This window comes from Moschus berezovskii, chromosome X (genome assembly GCF_049115385.1).
Source record: "Moschus berezovskii isolate FMDL1 chromosome X, NW_MosBer_1.0, whole genome shotgun sequence".
NCBI lineage: Eukaryota > Metazoa > Chordata > Mammalia > Artiodactyla > Moschidae > Moschus > Moschus berezovskii.
In genome coordinates, this window is record NC_142488.1 from 145,149,001 (window position 1) to 145,174,069 (window position 25,069).

The window sequence follows — 25,069 nt, forward strand, 5'->3', positions numbered from 1 at the left end:
TTTGGAAAACTCAGCAGTGGCCACAGGACTGGAAAAGGTCAGTTTTCATTCCAATCCCAAAGAAAGGCAATGCCAAAGAATGCTCAAACTACCACACAATTGCACTCATCTCACACGCTAGTAAAGTCATGCTCAAAATTCTACAAGCCAGTCTTCAACAATACATGAACCATGAACTTCCAGATGTTCAAGATGGATTTAGAAAAGGCAGAGGAACCAGAGATCAAATTGCCAACATCCACTGGATCATGGAGAAAGCAAGAGAGTTCCAGAAAAACATTTACTTCTGCCTTATTGACTATGCCAAAGCCTTTGACTGTGTGGATCACCACAAACTGTGGAAAGTTCTTCAAGATATGGGAATACCAGACCACCCGACTTGAGAAATCTGTATGCAGGTCAGGAAGCAACAGTTAGAACTTGACATGGAACAACAGACTGGTTCCAAATAGGGAAAGGAGTACATCAAGGCTGTGTATTGTCTCCCTGCTTATTAAACTTATATGTAAAGTGCATCATGAAAAACACTGGGCTGGATGAAGCACAAGCTGGAATAAAGATTGCAGGAAGAAATATCAATAACCTCAGATATGCAGATGACACCACCCTTATGGCAGAAAGTGAAGAGGAACGAAAGAGCCTCTTGATGAAAGTGAAAGAGGAGAGTGAAAAAGTTGGCTTAAAACTCAACACTCAGAAAACTAAGATCATGGCAAATAGATGGGGAAGCAGTGACAGACTTTATTTTCTGGACTCCAAAATCACTGTGGGTGGTGACTGCAGTCATGAAATTAAAAGACGTTTGCTCCTTGGAAGAAAAGTTACGACCAACCTAGACAGCATATTAAAAAGCAAAGACATTACTTTGCCAACAAAGGTCCATCTAGTCAAAGCTATGATTTTTCCAGTCATCATGTAATGGATGTGACAGTTGAACTATAAAGAAAGCTGAGCACTGAAGAATTGATGCTTTTGAACCGTGGTGTTGGAGAAGACTATTGACAGTCCCTTAGACTGCAAGGAGATCCACCCAGTCCATTCTAAAGGAAATCAGTCCTGAATTTTCATTGGAAGGACTGATGCTGAAACTCCAATTTTTTGCCCACCTGATGTGAAGAATTGACTCATCTGAAAAGACCCTGTTGCTGGGAAAGATTGAAGGTGAGAGGAGAAGGGAATGACAGAGGATGAGATGGTTGGATGGCATCACTGACTCAATGGACATGAGTTTGAGTAAACTCGAGGAGTTGATGATGGACAGGGAGGCCTGACATGCTGCAGTCCATCAGATCGCAGAGTTGCACAAGACTGAGTGACTGAACTTATCTGAACTGAACTGAACCATAGAGTATGTGTGTATGTGTGTTTTCATATAGCCCTTTCTATATATTGGGGTAACAAAGTTTGTTTGCAAGCTTTTTAAATACACAAGTCTAAAAAAATAAAATAAATAAAAATACTTCAATAACAGAAGAGTTGAGTGACTTGCCTGGCAGTCCACTGGTTAAGGCTCTGCCAAAATAAATACATACATACATAAAACAGTCATGCTTTATATGTCTTTCTTTATTTCCAACAGCACCCAACTTCACACAGAGAAGACACTCAAAACACACCATTAAATTTTCCTGCCAGTGCTTGCTTCGGCAGCACATATACTAAAATTAGAAAGATACAGAGAAGATTGGCATGACCCCTGTGCAAGGATGACATGCAAATTCGTGAAGTGTTCCATATTGTTTGAATGGATATAGAAGTTGTGGTACATATGCACAATGGAATATTCAGTTCAGTTCAGTTCAGTTCAGTAGCTCAGTCGGGTCCGACTCTCCGCGACCCCATGAATCACAGCACGCCAGGCCTCCCCGTCCATCACCAACTCCCGGAGTACACCCAAACTCATGTCCACAGAGTCGGTGATGCCATCCAGCCATCTCATTCTCCGTCGTCCCCTTCTCCTCCCGCCCCCAACCTTTCCCAGCATCACAGTCTTTTCCAGTGAGTCAACTCGTCGCATGAGGTGGCCAAAGTATTGCAGTTTCAGCTTTAGCATCAGTCCCTCCAATGAACATCCAGGATTGATCTCCTTTAGAATGGACTGGTTGGATCTCCTTGCAGTATAAGGGACTCTCAAGAGTCTTCTCCAACACCACAGTATTACTCGGCCATAAAAAGGAATACATTTGAGTCAGTTGTGATGAGGTGGATGAACCTAAAACCTATTATGCAGAATGAAATGTATCAGAAAGAGAAAGATGAATATTATATTCTAATTCATATACACAGAATCTAGAAAAATGGTACTGAAGAATTTATTTACAGGGCAGCAATGGAGAAACAGACATAGAGAACAGACTTATGGACATGGGGAGAGGGGAGGAGAGGGTGATATGTATGGAAAGAGTAACATGGAAACTTACATTACCATATGTAAAATAGATAGCAAATGAGAATTAGCTGTATGGCTCAGGAAAATCAAACAGGGGCTCTCTATCAACCTCGAGGGGTGGGATAGGGAGGGAGTTTCAAAAGGGAGGGATGTATGTATACCTATGGCTGATTCATTGTGAGGTTTGACAGAAAACAACAAAATTCTGTAAAGCAATCATCCTTCAATAAAAAAATAAATTAAAAAAATTTTCCTGCCAGAATCTCCAAATATATTCTCAGATTATATAAATATAAGGGGCAGTATTTCGTACTGTCTCCACTATTGATTAGGCAAGTTAAACTAAGTTTCAATCTCCTTGCCTGGAAAAGGGGAATAATAATAGTACCCACCATTTCATAGGCTTGTTGTAAAGATTGAATGAACATGTCACTTGTTACATGTTACATGAACGTGTCCTTTTGGCATAGTGGTAAATGCTGAATGCTAAATAAATGTTAATTATTATTTTTTTAAAAACCCACACTGCTAAATATCCAATGACTTCCCTTAATCACTGGACAAGGTCATTCCAGGCACCTGTTAATTACTGATCTGTTCCACTCAGTAATTCATTCTAAAACAAAGACTTAGAAACTGACACAGGGAAAAGAATACACAAAGAATGAAAAAAAGAAGGCCAAAAGTAGCCAACAAAGTATTTTTCTATGCAATGTAATAATTATTTTCTTTCAGAATAGCAGAGTTATGTATTGAGTGGCTTTTTCCAAATTCAATGGGAAATCACCTTTAAAAAAACTCATCGAATTTTGTAAAAGTTGCTCAGTCGTGTCTGACTCTTTGAGACCCCATGGACTGTAGCCCGGCAGGCTCCCCTGTCTATGGGCTTCTTCAGGCAAGAATACTGGAGTGGGTTGCCATTCCCTTCTCCAGGGGATCTTTTTGACCCAAAGATAGAACTCGAGTCTCCTGCATTGGCAGGCAGATTCTTTACCATCTGAACCACCAAGGAAGCAAAGATCAAAAAAGTCAAGTGAGTCATGCTTGAAAAGATTTTCTCTTTTGGGGAGGCAAAGTCACTCCCAATTTTCTGGTGTGTGTACACAGATACACACACATTTAGTTTTAGTTCACAAGAGAACACAGAGTATATAGATTATGATTACTCTCTGTGGTTGAGAATCACTGATGCAGGTACTTTCTAGGATGATGATTAGGATGGCATAGGTTATCAGTGTTCAGTTGGGATAAGATTTACAGTCAAAGGAATCTTCACTCTTTTTCGCAGTCTAATAACTGCCAAAAGCAAATAAGTCAACAAAGTCACAGTTCAGGCTCCAGGGAAGCGCCAGTCTCGGATGTCAGTCTAGGCTTCTGCTGATCCAATCTAGGCTTCTGCTGCTAATGCTCTTGCAACACGTTGCATGGGTCATGTCTGGGGTCCATGTGACACATATAGCATGTGCACAAACAGTTTAGGACTAAATGACACTGAAGTCTTAATCTTGAATGACAAAGTGAACACGTCCTGAGAACTACTTCACAACTCAGCTAGGCCCACTGTGTTCAGTCTCCCATCATCCCTGGACATCTTTAAAGAGTCTCAGCATTTTAACACTCTGCAGTCGGGGAAGCAGAGCAGCGAGAGGAGGACTTTTTCTGGATGCACACCTAGGGGTGGAGAAAGCCTGTGCATAAGGACTACAACACTAAGGAATTTACTTACATATTTCAGGGTTGATGACCTTTCCAACAAACTCTCCACCAATTCAGATAGTTTCAAGGACTTAGCCACCTCGGCCTGTTCTGCCTGAGGAGTTATACAGTTGAATTTTAATGAAGTTCCATGAGGAATGTCTACACTGGTTGAATTCTTCAATTTGAAATAAGGTAATATTTGCGTGGGATTGGGAGCTCAAGGAGAAGGTGATGGCACCCCACTCCAGTACTCTTGCCTGGAAAATCCCATGGACGGAGGAGCCTGGTAGGCTGTAGTCCATGGAGTCACTAAGAGTCGGACACGACTGAGCGACTTCCCTTTCAGTTTTCACTTTCATGCATTGGAGAAGGAAACGGCAGCCCACTCCAGTGTTCTTTCCTGGAGAATCCCAGGGACAGGGGAGCCTGGTGGGCTGCCATCTATGGGGTCGCACAGAGTCGGACACGACTGAAGAGACTGAGCAGCAGCAGGAGTTCAAACCCCATTTATCCATCCTCCCAAGACTGTGTTTCTTATTTCATGGAAAGTCTCAGCATTTGTGATACTCTCCAATGACCTTTTCATATGGTTTTTAACCAGAGCAGAGGCCACTGGAAAGTACGTTTGTGAAGAATCTGTATTATGAAAGAATAATTATTATTATAATACTAGTTGGGAAAGGTAACAATGTTGTATAATATATATCAGTCCAATCATTTAAACCATGATATACAGATGAACAAATAAAATACTGTGCAGAAGACAGGACTAGGGGGCAAGAAACATTCAGAGATGTCTTTGGATGATGAAACTTTGGGAGGTTAAAATTTTATTTTATTTTTTTTGCATGTTTAAAGTCTGCTCTAATTAGGATGTGTGGCATTCAAACTTAAGAAACACCTCTCAAAAATAATACAAGAGGGCTTCCCTGGTAGTTCAGTGGTAAAGAATCTGCCTGCCAATGGAGGAGACACAGGTTCAACGTCTGGTCTAAGAAGACCCCACATGCCATGGAGCAACTGAGCCTGTGCACTGAAACTATGTGCTCTAGCACCTATGTGTGCTATGTGTGCAACTGAGCCTGTGCACTGAAACTATGTGCTCTAGCACCTATGCTCTGCAACAAGAGAGGATGCCTCAATGAGAAGTCTGAGCACTGCAACTAGAGAGTAACCCCCACTCTGTGCAACTAGAGAAAAACCCAAAAGCAACGAAGACCCAGTGTGGCCAAGAAAAAAATAAAACTAAAAAAAATAATATGAGAGCCGGTGTTAAACAGTGTTTAACAGTGTTAAACAGTTAACATTTGTAAGCCCACAGTTGAGTGGCATTAAATACATTCACATTGCTATGGAACAATTTCCACTGTTCATTTCAAGAAGTTTTTCATCATCCCAAACTAAAATCCTGTCCCTATTAAACTGTGTCCCTGATAACCACTATTATGCTTTCTGTCTCTTATCACACTTTGTTTATAGGCATTTATTGTGGTCTTACTCTGTATCTGGCACTCGAGTGGGCACTTTGATATCCAGTATGACAGTGAATTTTCTCAAAAGCTCTGTGAAATGGTGTTAGTATTATTCTTATTTGACAGATGAGGACACAGAGGCTCAAAACTGTTAAGTAACTCGCTCGAGATCACATGCTCAGTTCAGTTCAGTCACTCAGCCGTGTCCGACTCGTTGCGACCCCATGAATCATAGCACGCCAGGCCTACGTGTCCATCACCAAATCCCGGAGGTCACTCAAACTCATGTCCACAGAGTCGGTGATGCCATCCAGCCATCTCATTCTCTGTCGTCCCCTTCTCTTTCGGGCCCCAATCCCTCCCAGCATCAGAGTCTTTTCCAGTGAGTCAACTCTTCGCCTGAGGTGGCCAAAGTATTGGAGTTTCAGCTTTAGCATCAGTCTTCCAATGAACATCCAGGATTGTTCTCCCTTAGAATGGACTGGTTGGAGCTCCTTGCAGTCCAAGGGACTGTCAAGAGTCTTCTCCAGCACCACAGTTCAAAAGCATCAATTATTCTGCGATCAGCTTTCTTCACAGTCCAACTCTCACATCCATACATGACCACTGGAAAAACCATAGCCTTGACTAGATGGACCTTTGTTGGAAAAGTGATGTCTCTGCTTTGTAATATACTATCTAGGTTGGTCAAAACTTTCCTTCCAAGGAGTAAGCGTCTTTTAACTTCATGGCTGCAATCAGCATCTGCAGTGATTTTGGAGCCCCCCCAAAATAAAGTCTGACACTGTTTCCACTGTCTCCCCATCTATTTCCCATGAAGTGATGGGACCAGATGCCATGATCTTTGTTTTCTGAATGTTGAGCTTCAAGCCAACCTTTTCACTCTCCCCTTTCACTTCACCAAGAGGCTTTTGAGTTCCTCTTCACTTTCTGCCATAAGGGTGGTGTCATCTGCATGTCTGAGGTTATTGATATTTCTCCCGGCAGTCTTGATTCCAGCTTGTGCTTCTTCCAGCCCAGCGTTCCTCATGATGTACTCTGCATATAAGTTAAATAAGCAGGGTGACAATATACAGCCTTGATGTACTCCTTTTCCTATTTGGAACCAGTCTGTTGTTCCATGTCAAGTTCTAACTGTTGCTTCCTGACCTGCATACAGGTTTCTCAAGAGGCAGGTCAGGTGGTCTGGTATTCCTATCTCTTTCAGAATGTTCCACAGTTTATTGTGATCCACACAGTCAAAGGCTTTGGCATAGTCAATGAAGCAGAAATAGATGTTTTTCTGGAACTCTCTTGCTTTCTCCATGATCCAGCGAATGTTGGCAATTTGGTTCCTCTGCCTTTTCCAAAACCAGCTTGAACATCTGGAAGTTCATGGTTCACATATTGCTGAAGCCTGGCTTGCAGAATTTTGAGCATGACTTTACTAGCGTGTGAGATGAGTGCACTTGTGCAGTAGTTTGAGCATTCTTTGGCATTGCCTTTCTTTGGGATTGGGATGAAAAGTGACCTTGTCCCCTCCTATGGCCACTGCTGAGTTTTCCAAATTTGCTGACATATTGAGTGCAGCACTTTCACAGCATCATCTTTCAGGATTTGAAATAGCTCAACTGGAATTCCATCATCTCCACTAGCTTTGTTCGTAGTGATGCTCTCTAAGGCCCACTTGACTTCACATTCCAAGATGTCTGGCTCCAGGTGAGTGATCTCACCATCGTGATTATCTTGTTCATGAAGGTCTTTTTTGTACAGTTCTTCTGTGTATTCTTGCCAACTCTTCTTAATATCTTCTGCTTCTGCTGGTCCACATCATTTTTGTCCTTTATTGAGCCCATCATTGCATGAAATGTTCCCTTGGTATCTCTAATTTTCTTGAAGAGATCTCTTGTTTTTCCTATTCTGTTGTTTTCCTCTATTTCTTTACATTGATCGCTGAGGAAGGCTTTCTTATCTCTCCTTGCTATTCTTTGGAACTCTGCATTCAGATGCTTATATCTTTCTTTTTCTCCTTTGCTTTTCGTTTCTCTTCGTTTCACGGCTATTTGTAAAGCTTCCTCAGATAGGCATTTTGATTTTTTGCATTTATTTTCCATGGGGTTGTTCTTGGTCCCTGTCTCCTGTACAATATCACGAACCTCCGTCCATAGTTCATCAGGCACTCTATCTATCAGATCTAGTCCTTTAAATCTATTTCTCACTTCCACTGTATACTCATAAGGGATTTGATTTAGGTCATAACTGAATCGTCCACTGGTTTTCCCTGCTTTCTTCAATTTAAGTCTGAATTTGGCAATTAGGAGTTCATGATCTGAGTCACAGTCAGCTCCTGGTCTTGTTTTTGCTAACTGTGTAGAGCTTCTCCATCTTTAGCTGCAAAGAATATAATCAATCTGATTTCGGTGTTGACCATCTGGTGATGTCCATGTGTAGAGTCTTCTCTTGTGTTTTTGGAAGAGGGTGTTTGCTATGACCAGTCCATTCTCTTGGTAAAACTCTATTAGCCTTTGCCCTGCTTCATTCCATGCTCCAAGGCCAAATTTGCCTGTTACTCCAGGTGTTTCTTGACTTCCTACTTTTGCATTCCAGTCCCCTATAATGAAAAAGACATCTTTTTGGGCGGTGTTAGTTCTAAAAGGTCTTCTAGGTATTCCTAGAACTGTTCAACTTCGGCTTCTTCAGCGTTACTGGTTGGGGCATAGGCTTGGATTACTGTAATATTGAATGGTTTGCCTTGGAAACGAACAGAAATCATTCTGTCGTTTTTAAGATTGCATCCAAATACTGCATTTCGGACTCTTTTGTTGACCATGATGGCTACTCCATTTCTTCTAAGGGATTCCTGCCCACAGTAGTAGACATAATGGTCATCTGAGTTAAATTCACCCATTCCAGTCCATTTTAGTTCACTGATTCCTAGAATGTCTACGTTCACTCTTGCCATATCTCCTGTTTGACCACTTCCAATTTGCCTTGTTTAATGGATTTAACATTCCAGGTTCCTATGCAATATTGCTCTTTACAGCATCGTACCTTGCTTCTATCACCAGTCACATCCACAACTGGGTATTGGTTTTGCTTTTGCTCCATCCCTTCATTCCTTCTAGAGTTATTTCTCCACTGATCTCCAGCAGCAACTGGGCACCTACCGACCTGGGGAATTCCTCATTCAGTATCCTATCATTTTGCCTTTTCATATAAAGTTTATTAAATATATTTAATCATTGAGGAAGAATGAAATTTTTACAATTCTTACGTAGACAATAATGTCATAAATGTGTATGGCATAAATATGTCAGCCCAGTCAGTGGGATTTTCCAATTTATTTTCAATCAAAGTTTTCTTCAAAAATTATAACTCCCAAGATCATATGTCATCACTTGTTCATCCATCTGAAGGGAACATGATTTTCCAATGGTTAAAGTCAAGAATGGAAATTAACCTACAGTGGATTATGCAGAGCAAGTGGCAAAGCCACGCTGCTAGAGACCCAGAAACAGAATCAGGCTTCCTGATTCCTTCAGGGTGTCCCTAAAGAGTGGCTTTTCTTTTCTTGAACATGAGTTCCTCCACAGGGTCTCCCTGCATCAGCCTGAGTGCTTGCCTGTGTGAGGTGGTGGGCAAGCCAGGCAATGAAGACAGTGAGCCCCATAGCACAGGTGCACACACAGCATCAGGTCAAAGGTCCACTCCTTCTGAGATCGAAGCTGATGTCTGTTCTCAGCATATCTTGTGTCCCCTTCTGAGGACAGTGTCTGGTCAACTGTATCCATAGTTTTATTCCCAGCATCCCACACTGTTCCAGGCAGAAAATGCATGCTGAATAAATGTTTGGTGAATAAAAAAATGAATTAAAAAACATCAAGTCCTGCCTGCCAAAATGCTGGTGAACAACTCTCACTCCATTAATCCTGTTCCTAAAAGACAGACTGGCTTAAAAAAAAAAAAACAACTCAGATCTGCAGAGAAATCTAAAAGTCTCAAAGTGTATCTCTTACTGGTTATGCACTTTGGGGGAATGCTGTCTCCAGGTCCCTTACCCTGAGGCAGTGAGGAATACTAAAAGGCAAAAGGTTCTTCCATCCTTCACCATTCTGACAGAATAGTTCAAGTTTCTGTACAATGCAGTAAAAACTGGCACTGAAAGAGATCTGCAATCCATTAAATTCCTAATCCTAGTCTTACTTCAGTTGCATCTGTGGATTGTCAATATAAGTAAGTAAGTAAGTGTTAGTCGCTCAGTCGTGCCCAAATCTTTGCAACGCCATGGACTGCAGCCCACCAGGCTCCTCTGTCCATGAGAGTTTCCAGGCAGGGATACTGGAGTGGGTTGCCATTTCCTTCTCCTGGGGATCGTCCCAACCCAGGGATCGAACCCAGGTCTCCTGCACTGCAGGTAGATTCTTTACTGACTGAGCTACAAGGGAAGGATTGTCTATATACCCCTCTGAAATTCTTCAATTCATTTAATCTCTGTCCGTACTATTCCTTAGAAAAGCACACAGATTTACCGCTGATATGTACATAAATTCACTGATTCAAGGCCAGGGAATAAGCACTAGAGGACTAGAAGCTTCACAGAAGGTAGTACCAAAGATTGTTGTGTAAAGGACACAGACACGTTCAACCAGTGGGTGGAAAGAACATCACAGGCAGAAAACAGAGCCTGAGTAAGGGCACCAAGGTGAAAGGTCATTGTTACATCAAACGGTCCTTACTGCTCTGATAGATAGAGTGCCTGATGAACTATGGACGGAGGTTCGTGACATTGTACAGGAGACAGGGACCAAGACCATCCCCATGGAAAAGAAATGCAAAAAATCAAAATGGCTGCCTGAAGAGGCCTTACAAATAGCTATGAAAAGAAGAGAAGCGAAAAGCAAAGGAGAAAAGGAAAGATATAAGCATCTGAATGCAGAGTTCCAAAGAATAGCAAGGAGAGATAAGAAAGCCTTCCTCAGCGATCAATGCAAAGAAATAGAGGAAAACAACAGAATAGGAAAAACAAGAGATCTCTTCAAGAAAATTAGAGATACCAAGGGAACATTTCATGCAAAGATGGGCTCAATAAAGGACAAAAATGGTATGGACCTAACAGAAGCAGAAGATATTAAGAAGAGGTGGCAAGAATACACAGAAGAACTGTACAAAAAAGATCTTCACGAACAAGATAATCAAGATGGCGTGATCATTCACCTAGAACCAGACATCTTGGAATGTGAAGTCAAGTGGGCCTTAGAGAGCATCACTACGAACAAAGCTAGTGGAGATGATGGAATTCCAGTTGAGCTATTTCAAATCCTGAAAGATGATGCTGTGAAAGTGCTGCACTCAATATGTCAGCAAATTTGGAAAACTCAGCAGTGGCCATAGGAGGGGACAAGGTCACTTTTCATCCCAATCCCAAAGAAAGGCAATGCCAAAGAATGCTCAAACTACTGCACAAGTGCACTCATCTCACACGCTAGTAAAGTCATGCTCAAAATTCTGCAAGCCAGGCTTCAGCAATATGTGAACCATGAACTTCCAGATGTTCAAGCTGGTTTTGGAAAAGGCAGAGGAACCAAATTGCCAACATTCGCTGGATCATGGAGAAAGCAAGAGAGTTCCAGAAAAACATCTATTTCTGCTTCATTGACTATGCCAAAGCCTTTGACTGTGTGGATCACAATAAACTGTGGAACATTCTGAAAGAGATAGGAATACCAGACCACCTGACCTGCCTCTTGAGAAACCTGTATGCAGGTCAGGAAGCAACAGTTAGAACTTGACATGGAACAACAGACTGGTTCCAAATAGGAAAAGGAGTACGTCAAGGCTGTATATTGTCACCCTGCTTATTTAACTTATATGCAGAGTACATCATGAGGAACGCTGGGCTGGAAGAAGCACAAGCTGGAATCAAGACTGCCGGGAGAAATATCAATAACCTCAGACATGCAGATGACACCACCCTTATGGCAGAAAGTGAAGAGGAACTCAAAAGCCTCTTGGTGAAGTGAAAGGGGAGAGTGAAAAGGTTGGCTTGAAGCTCAACATTCAGAAAACAAAGATCATGGCATCTGGTCCCATCACTTCATGGGAAATAGATGGGGAGACAGTGGAAACAGTGTCAGACTTTATTTTGGGGGGGCTCCAAAATCACTGCAGATGCTGATTGCAGCCATGAAGTTAAAAGACGCTTACTTCTTGGAAGGAAAGTTTTGACCAACCTAGATAGTATATTACAAAGCAGAGACATCACTTTTCCAACAAAGGTCCGTCTAGTCAAGGCTATGGTTTTTCCAGTGGTCATGTATGGATGTGAGAGTTGGACTGTGAGGAAAGCTGATCGCAGAAGAATTGATGCTTTTGAACTGTGGTGCTGGAGAAGACTCTTGACAGTCCCTTGGACTGCAAGGAGCTCCAACCAGTCCATTCTAAAGGAAGTAGAACCTGGGTATTCATTAGAAGGACTGATGTTAAAGCTGAAACTCCAATACTTTGGCCACCTCAGGCGAAGAGTTGACTCACTGGAAAAGACTCTGATGCTGGGAGGGATTGAGGGCCGGAAGAGAAGGGGACGACAGAGAATGAGATGGCTGGATGGCATCACCGACTCTGTGGACATGAGTTTGAGTGACCTCCGGGATTTGGTGATGGACACGTAGGCCTGGCGTGCTATGATTCATGGGATCGGAAAGAGTTGGTCACGACTGAGGGACTGAACTGAACTGAACTGGTAGGAATAAGAGAAGATGACTTCAAATTGATGAAGCATGTCATTATGCATTTCTTCCTATAAGATTAAAAAAAAAACGGCATTCTATTGAAATTTGAAAGACCACTTTTTTGAGCAATTGTTTATAGTAAAATGTGTGTGTCTCTCAGTAGAAAGACAGAGTTGATCCCTGATGATTCACAGCAAATTTTATAACTCCAAATACACATCATGATTGTCTTCTACAATGATGTCGTGAATATCATTTTAAATACTTGGAGCTTTTTGCTTGCAAAAGAAATAAATATATGGAAACCACAGTTAGAGTCAAAGATGCATTCACCTCTACATTCTGCTTTTCTTCAGACTCTTTCTGTTTTTTTTTTTGTTTTTTGTTTTTTCCAGTTCCACATAAACATTTGAAAAGATGTTTACACAAGCCAAACACTTTCTGGCCATTATTGCACGTTGGAGGTCACAGGGGCTTCCTTGTATCTGTCAGCCTGACTGAGCTGAACTGACCGACTTGCAGGAGGAAGGTGGGGGAAAGCCCAGCGCCGTTCAGATTGCTGCTCACACAGGACTAAATCCGCTTGACTAGCTCATGAGGCCTCCCAGGAACTGCCTGGGATTCAGGCAGCCCCGCCAAGAAGGCAGTTTTTCTTTGGTGATTGAGTGCTTACTAGTTAACTTCAGCCCCTTCAGGGGTGTGGAAGGGTGAAGAGTTGTGCTCGCTCTCTCTCTCTGCGTGTGAAACAGAGTATTTTTCATGATGGCATATTTGGTATTACCGGAAACCACCGCGGACATTTTCCTCTGCCTCCTCCCCAGCGATGCCCCCTGACCACTCTCTACCATCGCCCTTTCTGTGGCACATTTAGGAGCCCTCCTCTTTGCCTTCCTTCAGCTCATTCCAGCCATTTGACTGCTATCCTTTCATCTCTGTGAACCTCCCCGCCTCCATCCAGTCCCACAGTGTCTTTACTAGTTCATCTTTACATTATGTTCCCAGACTTCAAGTACATTTTCTGGCCAATATCCTTGTCTTGGTGCTCAGAAAGACGCCCAAGAATGGTCAATCTGATCACCCCCCTCCTCCATTGTTAAAGATGGGCAGCTGCACTCTGCTAGGGAAGACGAGGCTTCTGTGCAGCTCAGTACCTCGATGGAGCCAGGCTCTTTCCCCTGACACTGCTGATGATGGTGACATCAATTAGGCATCCTCATGGCCCAACCCTACATCCAGACCGATTTCTGTGGCTGACCGACTGCATGGGGCTTGATCTCAGGGTTCTCTCCTTCTTACCCCAACAAGCGGCATCAAGAAACTGCTCTATAGTGCCAGTTTTTTTTTTTTTTAAGCCATTGCTTCCCTCTCTGAGACGATTGCACCTTCCTCACAGTCCTTTTGAGTTTCAGCTCTAATTAAAGCTACCACTTATTTAGTGGCTACTCTGTGCCACGTTCTATATGTTAATTCTCACAAAAACCTTGACATGTCAGTATTATAATCCAGATATTACAGTTGGGATACTCAAGACTTATAAAGGTTAAGGAACTCAACAAAGCTCGCACAATTATAAAGAGGTAGAATTGGAATTTAAACCCAGGTCCCATTGATTGCAAAGCCCAGACCTCCCAATGCAAGGGGTACAACTTCAATCCCTGGTCGGGGAGCTACGATCCCACATGCCTTGAAGCAAAAAACAAAACAAAACAAAAAACCCAAAACATAAAACAGAAGCAATACTTTCAAGTTCAATAAAGACTTTAAAAATGGTCCACATTAAAAAAAAATCTAAAAACTTTAAAAAAAATTTTTTTTTTCTCTCTCTTTTTTTATTTTATTGGAGGCAAATTACCTTACATTAATATATTGGTTGGTTTTGCCATACATTGACATGATTCCGCCCCGGGTGTACATTTGTTCTCTTTCTTGAACCCCCTCCCCCCTCCCTCTTCCCCATATCCTCCCTCCATGTCATCCCCGTGCACCAGCCCCAAGCATCCTGTATCATGCGTCGAACCTGGACTGGTCACTTATGATAATATACATGCTACAATGCCGTTCTCCCCAATCATCCCACCTTCACCCTCTCCCACAGAGTCCCAAAGACTGTTCTATATGCCTATGTCTCTTTTGCAGTTTCGTGTACAGGGTTCCGGTTACCATCTGAATCAGTTTTAATGAGGTGGATGAAATTGGAGCCAATTATACAGAGTGAAGTAAGCCAGAAAGAAAAACATCACTACAGTATACTAACGCATATATATGGAATTTAGAAAGATGGTAACCTGAACCCTTTTTTTTTTTTTTAAATAAATGTGGTTCCCAGCTCGGCAAAATGGGTCCTATCTGAAATCATAGTCTCAGGCTGCACCAGACCTGCTAAATAAATTGTGGTGCTGGATCTCCAGGTGATGCCTATGCACAATGACCTTGCAGAAGCACTGGGCTAGAAGACCCAAGGAGTTGGGCTGGGAGAGGCTGAGGGCTCCAGCAGAGTGGAGCCACAGTTTCATGGAGTTTATTCACACGTAGCTCAGTGTCAGTGTTTCATGAACCACTCTTCATTCCTCACAACAGCTCGGTGCATAACATACTATTACTCTCACTTCCCAAGTGGAATATCATTCAGCCATAACACAGAAGGCAATCTTGCCATTTTTGACAAGGGTGGATCTTGAGGCATTATGCTAAGTGAAATACATCAGAGAAAAAGACATACTGCATGGTGCCACTCAGATGTGTAATCTAAAAACAAACAAGCAAACAAACCTCATAGAAACAAGATTAGGCGCTGCTAGAGGTGGGGCATGGAGGGGAGATGGAGGGGGAAATTAGTGACAGTGGTCAAAAGATACAAGCTTCCCATTTTAGTAAATGAGTTTTGGGGAGGTGATTTACAGCATGGTGATTATGGTCAACGATACTGCATTGTATATTTGAAAACTGCTCAGAGAGTAGATCTTAAAAGTTCTCGTCACAGGGGAAAAAATTTAACTATGTGAGGTGATAAATATTAACTAAATGTATTGAAGTCATCATTTCACACACACACACACACACACACACACACACATATATATATATATATAAAATCATTATGTTGTACCCCTAAACTTACACTATATATATATATATATATCAAATCATTATGTTGTACCCCCTAAACTTATACAATGTTATGTGCCAATTATGTCTCAATAAAACTGGAAAGAAGTTTTAAGATTGTAGTTGACATAATTTGTCTGAGGTGCTAGTGGTAAAGAATCCGCCTGCCAGTACAGGAGACACAAGAGACACAGGTTCGATCCCTGGGTTGGGAAGATACCTTGGAGAAGGAAATGGCAACCCACTCCAGTATACTTTCCTGGAAAATCTCATGGACAGAGGAGCCTGGCAGGCTACAGTCCATGGGGCCGCAAAGAGTCAGACAGGACTGAGCATATCAACACAGGACGCAGGACACAGAAGTGGGATTCAAATGAGTCTTTGCATATGTGCCTTGTCTCCTCTATTTCGCTTTTCAAACCTCAGCGAAAATGTCTTGCTACACCACCCACTTTATTTCTCTTTCATTAAATCCTGAGATGATTACTCTGAAAGCTCTCTAAACTATTTTGGAGGCCCAATTATTTGAGAAGACAGCATCTGAATAAATGGGACACTTCTGAGTTCTCTGGCCACCCACCACTCGGACACAGCTCTCTACATCCTATCACCCAGGCTTTGCCTGGGTTGTACATGAAGTCTCTAAATAATCTCCATCCTCGACCATGGTCAAAATGAGTGTTCCTTCCACAGCCCTGTCCTCCTGAATCCCAAGGCTACCTAGGGATCTAGCTGATCAACAGCAAGGAGGTGACCTAAGGTTTGTTCCTGCTCCTTCCTCATTCATCAACAAACCCAACATTTGCTTCCCTTCGTTGCAAGATATTAGCAGAGAAAAATCCCATTTTTCCCTGGGACCAAACTCCTAAGCATGACCATCATCAATCGATCTAGTCCTGCAAATGAAGGTTGCCAAGCTACCCTCCATAACTCTCTAGTCTCTCTGCCCCCATTTGGGCCAGTCTGATCAGCATCTGCCTCTGCACTGGGGCTCAGGCCTGCCTGCTTCTGTTGATCATCCACGCCAGACCTCAAGTTCAGGCCCTTTCATCTCAAACCCTGAAACCACATCCCATTCATCCATCTACACTTTTGGCCCACTCCTCTCCATCCTCACTTCTAAGACAGCATGACCCAATCCACCAACCCAATCCTGTCCCTCCTCCTAAGCCCTCCCCCTGGGTTCTCTGCTATCCCAGACCGATGGAGAGGCTCTGATCTCTACAGTAAGCAACTTATTTGCTTCTCACAACATTGCTATGAGGTCTGATCTGATGTTATCATCTGAGTTCCTCAGGAAACAGACACAAGAAGGTAGCCTGAGATTATCCAACTAGTAAGTGGTACACCAGCAATTTGAATAAAAAAAAACTAGTATTAGAGTTCAAAACTACACCCAACAGCCTTCCAGTCTTATGTCATCCTTTCTAAGAAGTCTTTCCAGATCTCCCCAAAGTCTTTTCTTTCAAGACCATGATACTCACTATTCTGTTCAGTTCATTTCAGTTCAGTTCAGTCGCTCAGTCGTGACCGACTCTTTGCGACCCCATGAATCACAGCAGACCAGGCCTCCCTGCCCATAACCAACTCCCGGAGTTCACTCAAACTCATGTCCATCGAGTCAGTGATGCCATCCAGCCATCTCATTCTCTGTCGTCCCCTTCTTCTCTTGCCCCCAATCCCTCCCAGCATCAGAGTCTTTTCCAGTGAGTCAACTCGTCGCATGAGGTGGCCAAAGTATTGGAGTTTCAGCTTTAGCATCAGTCCTTCCACTGAACACCCAGGATTGATCTCCTTTAGAATGGACTGGTTGGACCTCCTTGCAGTCCAAGGGACTCTCAAGAGTCTTCTCCAACACCACAGTTCAAAAGCATCAATTCTTTGGCTATCAGCTTTCTTCACAGTCCAACTCTTACATCCATACATGACCACTGGAAAAACCATAGCCTTGACTAGACAGACCTTAGTTGGCAAAGTAATGTCTCTGCTTTTTAATATGCTATCTAGGTTGGTCATAACTTTCCTTCCAAGGAGTAAGCGTCTTTTAATTTCATGGCTGCAATCAGCGTGCCTTGTGTTTATTAGAATATAAGCTTTCTCGGGCCATGGGACTCTTACCCTGCTTTCTGTACGTTAAAGTACCTAGAACTCTTCTCCAGACACACAAAGCACTGGGTACTTGTTTAATCCAAGTAAATGTACAAAAGTACAAAATATGATATAGAGAACTTAGATATAGTGTGAGAGTGCTGGCACCAACTAATGTTAACAACTCTCCCTTTTCTTTGCAAGGTTCACAGTCTCATACACCCAGATGACAGAATGGAAGAAATGGAAATTCTGAATTTCAAAAATCGAAGGGATATGGTCCCCAGGAGTCCTAGGATTTTAAAAAATAAATACTGCTCAAAACAATCCAATCTATTCAATGTCCAAAGTGGATTTTGTGTGAGGCTTACCAATGCTAGCATATCTTAAATGGTTTCAAAGGGGTAAAGAATGGGTAATGGCCTATGAAAGCACTTACAAAATAAATGAATTCCAAGTGTCTGGTATTTTAAAATTGCTGGTTCACAATAACTTTAACTGTCCAGGGCCACTTCCACTCCATGACAGGCAAAAAGAACTGCAGCCTCAGTTTGATTTCCGCTAAAAGGACAAAATATCTCCTAGGCCTTCATTTCTTGGAAAAGCAGAATTGATCCACAGTCTCTGCTGTTCTGTTGTGCCTGATTTTTTTGCTAGTTGCTATAGCTGGACAACGAAAAAACTAGCAAATGAGCCTTGTAGTTATCCAGGTGGCAGACTAGATTTTTAAGATTTTAACTAGAGTTCAGTCAGCCTGTAGAACTCAATGTTTTTCATTATTTCCAAAGCATGGCCTAGAATTAAGCCTAGATATCAATCCTTAGAAGTCTTAACCCCTGATAGGCAGAAAAGGAGCTCTAATGATGAAAGATTCATGGGGACAATACTACTGTTTTGCTTCTGGATGGCCCATCTGGCACTTCCTCCCCAGACTCATCCTTCAACCTCTATTATTAAGGCTAGACTTCACTTTGCAATGAGAGTCATCTACTGTGGGGTTCGGATAGGAGTTCTGTTTTTTTTTCCCCTAAATAAATTTCTATTTTTTCTTTATTGTGGTATAATTGACAAATAAAATTGTATACATGTTATATATGTATAAGCTATAAAATGATAACCACATCAAGTTCATTAACACATCCATCACCTCACATAAGTATCTTTGCTGTGTGTGTATGTGTGTCTGTGTAGTAAAAATGGAATATCTATTTTCTTAGCAAACTTCAAGTATGGCATTATTAACTATTGTCACATTGTCGTACATTATTAGACTCCAGAACTTATTCTGGAAAGTTTGTACTCTTAAAATATGGGGAAGAGGGAGGTGGGAAGGGGGTTCAAAAAAGGGAACACATGTACACCCGGATTCGTGTCAATGTATGGCAAAACCAACCAATACATTAATGTAAAGTAATTTGCCTCCAATAAAATAAAGAAAAAAACCTGTTTTGGGGTCCCTATACTTCAACTGTGGCACTGAATATCAACCTTGGTTTTCTATTAGTCCATGAAATTTGTAATCTTCTGACTGACATTTTAAAAATTCTAGCTGAGAACAAATGTAAATCTAGCTGAGAATGAATATAAAGCAAAAATACAAAGATTTTTGTAGTATCTCTTTTAGATTTTCTTCTGATTTCCCCTAGACTTCATCTGAATTCATTTAGGACTCGGACATATGAAAGCACCATAACTTAAAAAGCTAAAGGACTGCATTTATTCAACATGCCTTCACAGACTGTTGACTTCACACCCCAGACTTGGGAATCCAGATCTGAAGATGACGTACATAGTCTCTGCTCTGGTAACGTTCATAGTCAATAAGGGGAGGCATTTAAAACATTAATTATAACCCTCTATTAAAAAGCATTTCATCAAGTTACAATCTGATGAATACAGTCTGATAATTTTTTTTTAAGTATAGAACTGAAAAATACTGCAAACTTTTCAATTCAACTACCGAGAGTATATTGCTGTCCTTCCACTTTGAAATCATAAAGAAACTAGGGTAAGAATCTGTCTTCAGACCCCTTGCCATAGAAGATCCTTGGAGATGAAAACATCTTCATTATCTTATTCTTCTCCTTAAGCAATAAACCATCTCTGGGATTGGGCTCAGATTCAACCATATTTACTGAATTAAGATTTATAACTGTAGGAAGATAGGAGACTTCAGAAAAGTTAAACATAGGAATAACATTAGGTGTCATTTATTAAGCACTTACTATATCCCAGGCTCTATTATTACAACATCTCTCACATTTTATATATGAGGAAAATGGGGTAGAGAGGCTGGCTAAATTGCCCAGGCTACCCTGAGAGTCCACGGCTGTGTCTGAGCATTCCCTCTCTGGCACACAGCCTCTCCATGACTTAGCACTAGCCCTCTTTCAACACTTCACTCATGCAAATGTCATGCTCAGTCATGTCCCAACTACCCTTCTCGCACCCTCCCCTTCATTCTCCATCTGTGACCTTCCAACTGACTAGGAATAAGCCTTAACATCTTGTGTTTCTCCCAATCCTGGATCCCTTGCCCAACAACAAATCACTTTGAAGTTCTGGAGCAATCATACATTTATGTCCAATAACATTTCTGCAATTGATCATGTCCTTGAAACTCACCAAAAATTATAAATCTGCTGACAGACTGTCTAAACACATCAATGTCCTTTGCCGAAAAACAAAGGAGTTTGGTTTCTATCCTAGTGAGTGCCCAGTCCTTTGACAGTGATTTGTGAGACACAAGATTGGAGTATTTGAGACTCTCTGGTCTATAGCAAAGAGTGACAGTCCAGTGTACTTCAAGACTCTAGAGAGCATCAAGGCTGAAGCACAGCAGCACCCGAGCTTTGTAGGTGGTAAGAATCTTGAAGTGTGCTCCATTCATTCCTTCTCACCTCTCCTTCTTCGAGTGGTTGGAGATTATGGGTCCCAAGCCCCTGCTACACCTCTTTCCCACCAAAGAAACCTCCTAGAGCCCATCTGGCTGTTTTCTGTTGTCATTATCCAAGTGGACCACGGCACAAAACCAAGGCTAAGCCTCTAAGATTCATTCAAGGTCCAAGAACATATTGTTGAGAACAGTTCCTGAGGTCTCCTAGAGTCAGATATTTAAACAGAAAAATGTCCTGGTGACTCAGATGGTAGAGAATCTGCCTACAATGTAAGAGACCCGGATCTGATCCCTGGTCAAGAAGATTCCCTGGAGAAGGGAATGGCAACCCACTCCAGTAATCTTGCCTTGGAAATCCCATGGACAGAGGAGCCTGGAGGCTATGGTCCATGGGGTCACAAAGAGTTGGACACAACTGAGCGAGTAACACACACAGTACCCTTGACACATCACAACTCTGTCCCATTTAAAGCTGCTCACTTCAGTTCAGTTCAGTTCAGTCGCTCAGTCGTGACCAACTCTTTGCGACCCCATGAATCACAACACGCCAGGCCTCCCTGTCCATCACCAACTCCCGGAGTTCACTCAAACTCATGTCCATCCAGTTGGTGATGCCATCCAGCCATCTCATTCTCTGTTATCCCCTTCTCTTCCAGGCCCCAATCCTTCCCAGCATCAGAGTCTTTTCCAGTGAGTCAACTTTTCCCATGAGGTGGCCAAAGTATTGGAGTTTCAGCTTTAGCATGCTGTGCAAAAGTGATCTAACAGAGCTGGTTGGATGTCGCCTCTCTTTTCAGGTTTAATCAATGGACACTTTTTCCCTCTACCGTATTATTTTCCACTCCCTTTTTTCATCATTTAGTCCCCATGTTTGTTTGTCATACCAAAAATTAAGAATGAGAAACACAAAAAGTGTAATAGATAGTGCATCTGTAAGAAACAGTGCAAAGATAACATGTTAAATGGAAAAGCACAAGAGAAAATTCTACCTCCTAATACTCTGGTTCCCTTTAATAGCTCTTATGTAAAAATGTAGACACAATTTTGTTAGCAAAGGTCAGTGTCCCCTCATCAGATAACACATCTTTCCTGAGGAGTTGTGTATAAGTCAAACCCCATTTATTCATTTGACATTTGATAGATGGTTTCTAAGTGTGGACTCTATGGAAGACACTGGGGGATAAAGAGATGAAGTTGATGTGAACTACCTTTTGAGAGATCAGACCTGTAAATAGATAACTAACTACAAGGTCGAAAGCACGCAATTTAAATTCATACAACGTGCTCTGGGAGTTGAAAGGAGGGAGTAGAGACAAGGTGCACAAAGGGAACACAGGACTAACCAGAGACACAGAAGCTGGAATCGAATGTCACAAATAGCAAGGGAGAACCTGGGTGAAAGTAACTATACATTTTCTTAAATGCAACCCCCCGAATTCTGCCACTGTGAAGCTTAGCATTCCCTGACTATTGCAAAGCTCAGGGTGCCACTCTTAGATACACAGAGAAAGTGGACTTGAAACTGCAACAGAGGAGAGGAGAGCAAATCATGACCAAAGAAAACCTATTGTGATCTCTGGTGTTTCAACACAACTTCAACTTCAATCCACTAGGAAAACCAATGTGCATAATGTTTTCTAACCAAAAACATATTGTTAAACACTAAAGTACACCCTTTTCATACTGTTCATGAAGAGTGTGAAAAGGCAAAAAGATAGGACACTGAAAGATGAACTCCCCAGGTCAGTAGGTGCCCAATATGCTACTGGAGATCAGTGGAGAAATAACTCCAGAAAGAATGAAGAGATGGAGCCAAAGCAAAAACAAAGCCCAGATGTGGATGTGACTGGCGATGGAAGCAAGGTCCAATGCTATAAAGAGCAATATTGCATAGGAACCTGGATTGTTAAATCCATGAATCAAGGCAATTGAAAGTGGTCAAACAGGAGATATGGTGAGAGTGAATGTCGACATTCCAGGAATCAGCAAACTAAAATGGACTGGAATGGGTGAATTTAACTCAGATGACCATTATATCTACTACTGTGGGCAAGAATCCCTTAGAAGAAATGGAGTAGCCGTCATAGTCAACAAAAAGAGTCCGAAATGTAGTACTTGGAAGCAATCTCAAAAATGACCGAATGATCTCTGTTCGTCTCCAAGGCAAACCATTAAATACCATGGCAATCCAACTCTATGCCCTGACCAGTAACACTGAAGAAGCTGAAGCTGAATGGTTCTATGAAGACATACAAGGCATTCAAGAATTGATACCAAAGAAATATGTCCTTTTCATTATAAGGGACTGGAATGCAAAAGTAGGAAGAAAGGAAACACCTGGAGTAACAGGCAAGTTTGGCCTTGGAGTACAGAATGAAGCAGGGCAAAGGCTAACAGAGTTTTGCTAAGATAATGCACTGGTCATAGCAAACACCCTCTTCCAACAACACAAGAGAAGACTTTACTCATGGACATAACCAGACGGTTAACACCGAAATCAGATTGATTATATTCTTTGCAACCAAAGATGGAGAAGCTCTATACAGTCAGCAAAAACAAGACCAGGAGCTGACTGTGACTCAGATCATGAATTCCTTATTGCCAAATTCAGACTTAAATTGAAGAAAGTAGGGAAAACCACTAGACCATTCAGGTATGACCAAAATCAAATCCTTTATGAATATACAGTGAAAGTGATAAATAGATTTAAGGAACTAGATCTGATAGATAGAGTGCCAGATGAACTATGGACAGAGGTTCGTGACATTGTACAGGAGACAGGGATCAAGATCATCCCCCAAAAATAGAAATGCAAAAAGGCAAAATGGTTGTCTGAAGAAGCCTTACAAATAGCTGTGAAAAGAGGATAAGTGAAGAGCAAATGAGAAAAGGAAAGATTTGAATACAGAGTTCCAAAGAATAGCAAGGAGAAATAAGAAAGCCTTCCTCAGCGATCAATGCAAAGAATAGAGGAAAACAATAGAATGGGAAAGACTAGAGATCTCTTCAAGAAAATTAGAGATACCAAAGGAACATTTCTTGCAAAGATGGGCTCAATAAAGGATGGAAATCATATGGACCTAACAGAAGCAGAAGATATTAAGAAGAGGTGGCAAGAATACACAGAACAGTACAAAAAATACCTTCATGACCAAGATAATCATGATGGTGTGATCACTCACCTAGAGCCAGACATCCTGGAATGTGAAGTCAAGTGGGCCTTAGGAAGCATCACTACGAACAAAGCTAGTGGAGGTGATGGAATTCCAGGTGAGCTATTTCAAATCCTAAAAGATGATGCTGTGAAAGTGCTGCACTCAATATGCCAGCAAATTTGGAAAACTCAGCAGTGGCCACAGGACTGGAAAAGGTCAGTTTTCATTTCAATCCCAAAGCAAAGCAATGTCAAAGAATGCTCAAACTACCACACAATTGCACTCATCTCACACGCTAGTAAAGTAATGCTCAAAATTCTTCAAGCCAGGCTTCAACAATACGTGAACCATGAACTTCCAGATGTTCAAGCTGGTTTTAGAAAAGGCAGAGGAACCAGAGATCAAATTGCCAACATCCGCTGTATCATTGAAAAAGCAAGAGAGTTCCAGAAAACATTTACTTCTGCCTTATTGACTATGTCAAAGCCTTTGACTGTGTGGGTCACAACACGAGATGGGAATCCCAAACCACCTGACCTGTCCCTTGATAAGTCTCTATGCAGGTCAGGAAGCAATAGTTAGAACCGGACATGGAACAACAGACTTGTTCTAAATAGGAAAAGGAGCACCTCAAGGCTGTATATTGTCACCCTGCTTCTTTAACTCAAATGCAGAGCACATCATGACAAATGTGGGGCTGGATAAAGCACAAGCTAGAATCAAGACTGTCAGGAGAAATAACAATAACCTGAGATATGCAGATAACACCATCCTTATGGCAGAAAGTGAAGAACTAAAGAGCCTCTTGATGAAAGTGAAAGAGGAAAGTGAAAAAGTTGGCTTAAAGCTCAACATTCAGAAAACTAAGATCATGGCATCTGGTCCCATCACTTCATGGCAAATAAATGGGGAAACAGTTGAAACAGTGGCAGAGTTTATTTTGGGGGGGCTTCAAAATCACTGCAGATGGTGATTGCAACCATGAAATCAAAAGACTCTTACTCCTTGGAAGGAAAGTTAGACAGCATATTAAACCTAGACAGCATATTAGAAAGCACAGACATTACTTTGTCAACAAAGGTCCATCTAGTCAAGGCTATGGTTTTTCCAGTCGTCATGTATGGATGTGAGAGTTGGACTGTGAAGAAAGCTGATCGCCGAAGAATTGATGCTTTTGAACTGCGGTGCTGGAGAAGACTCTTGAGAGTCCCTTGGACTGCAAGGAGATCCAACCAGTCCATCCTAAAGAAGTCAGTCCTGAATTTTTATTGGAAGGACTGATGTTGAAGCTGAAACTCCAGTACTTTGGCCACCTGATGCAAAGAACTGACTCATTTGAAAAGACCCTGACGCTGGGAAAGATTGATGTTAGAGAAGGGGACAACAGAGGATGAGATGTTTGGATGGCATCACCGACTTAATGAATATGAGTTTGAGTAAGCTTCGGGAGTTGGTGATGGACAGGAGGCCTGGCGTGCTGTAGTCCTCAGGGTCACAAAGACTCGGACACGACTGAGTGACTGAAGTGAACTGACAGAAAATACAGCCTTCAAAATTCC

At 41.9% G+C, this 25,069-nt stretch overlaps 1 non-coding gene across 1 annotated transcript; it reads left to right on the forward strand.

Annotated features, from left to right (window-relative positions):
- The first annotated feature begins 1,634 nt into the window (after positions 1-1,634).
- Positions 1,635-1,741, forward strand: LOC129535386 (U6 spliceosomal RNA). The gene has a single exon (XR_008681647.1). It is a non-coding gene; the product is annotated as a U6 spliceosomal RNA (small nuclear RNA).
- The last annotated feature ends 23,328 nt before the right edge of the window (positions 1,742-25,069 follow it).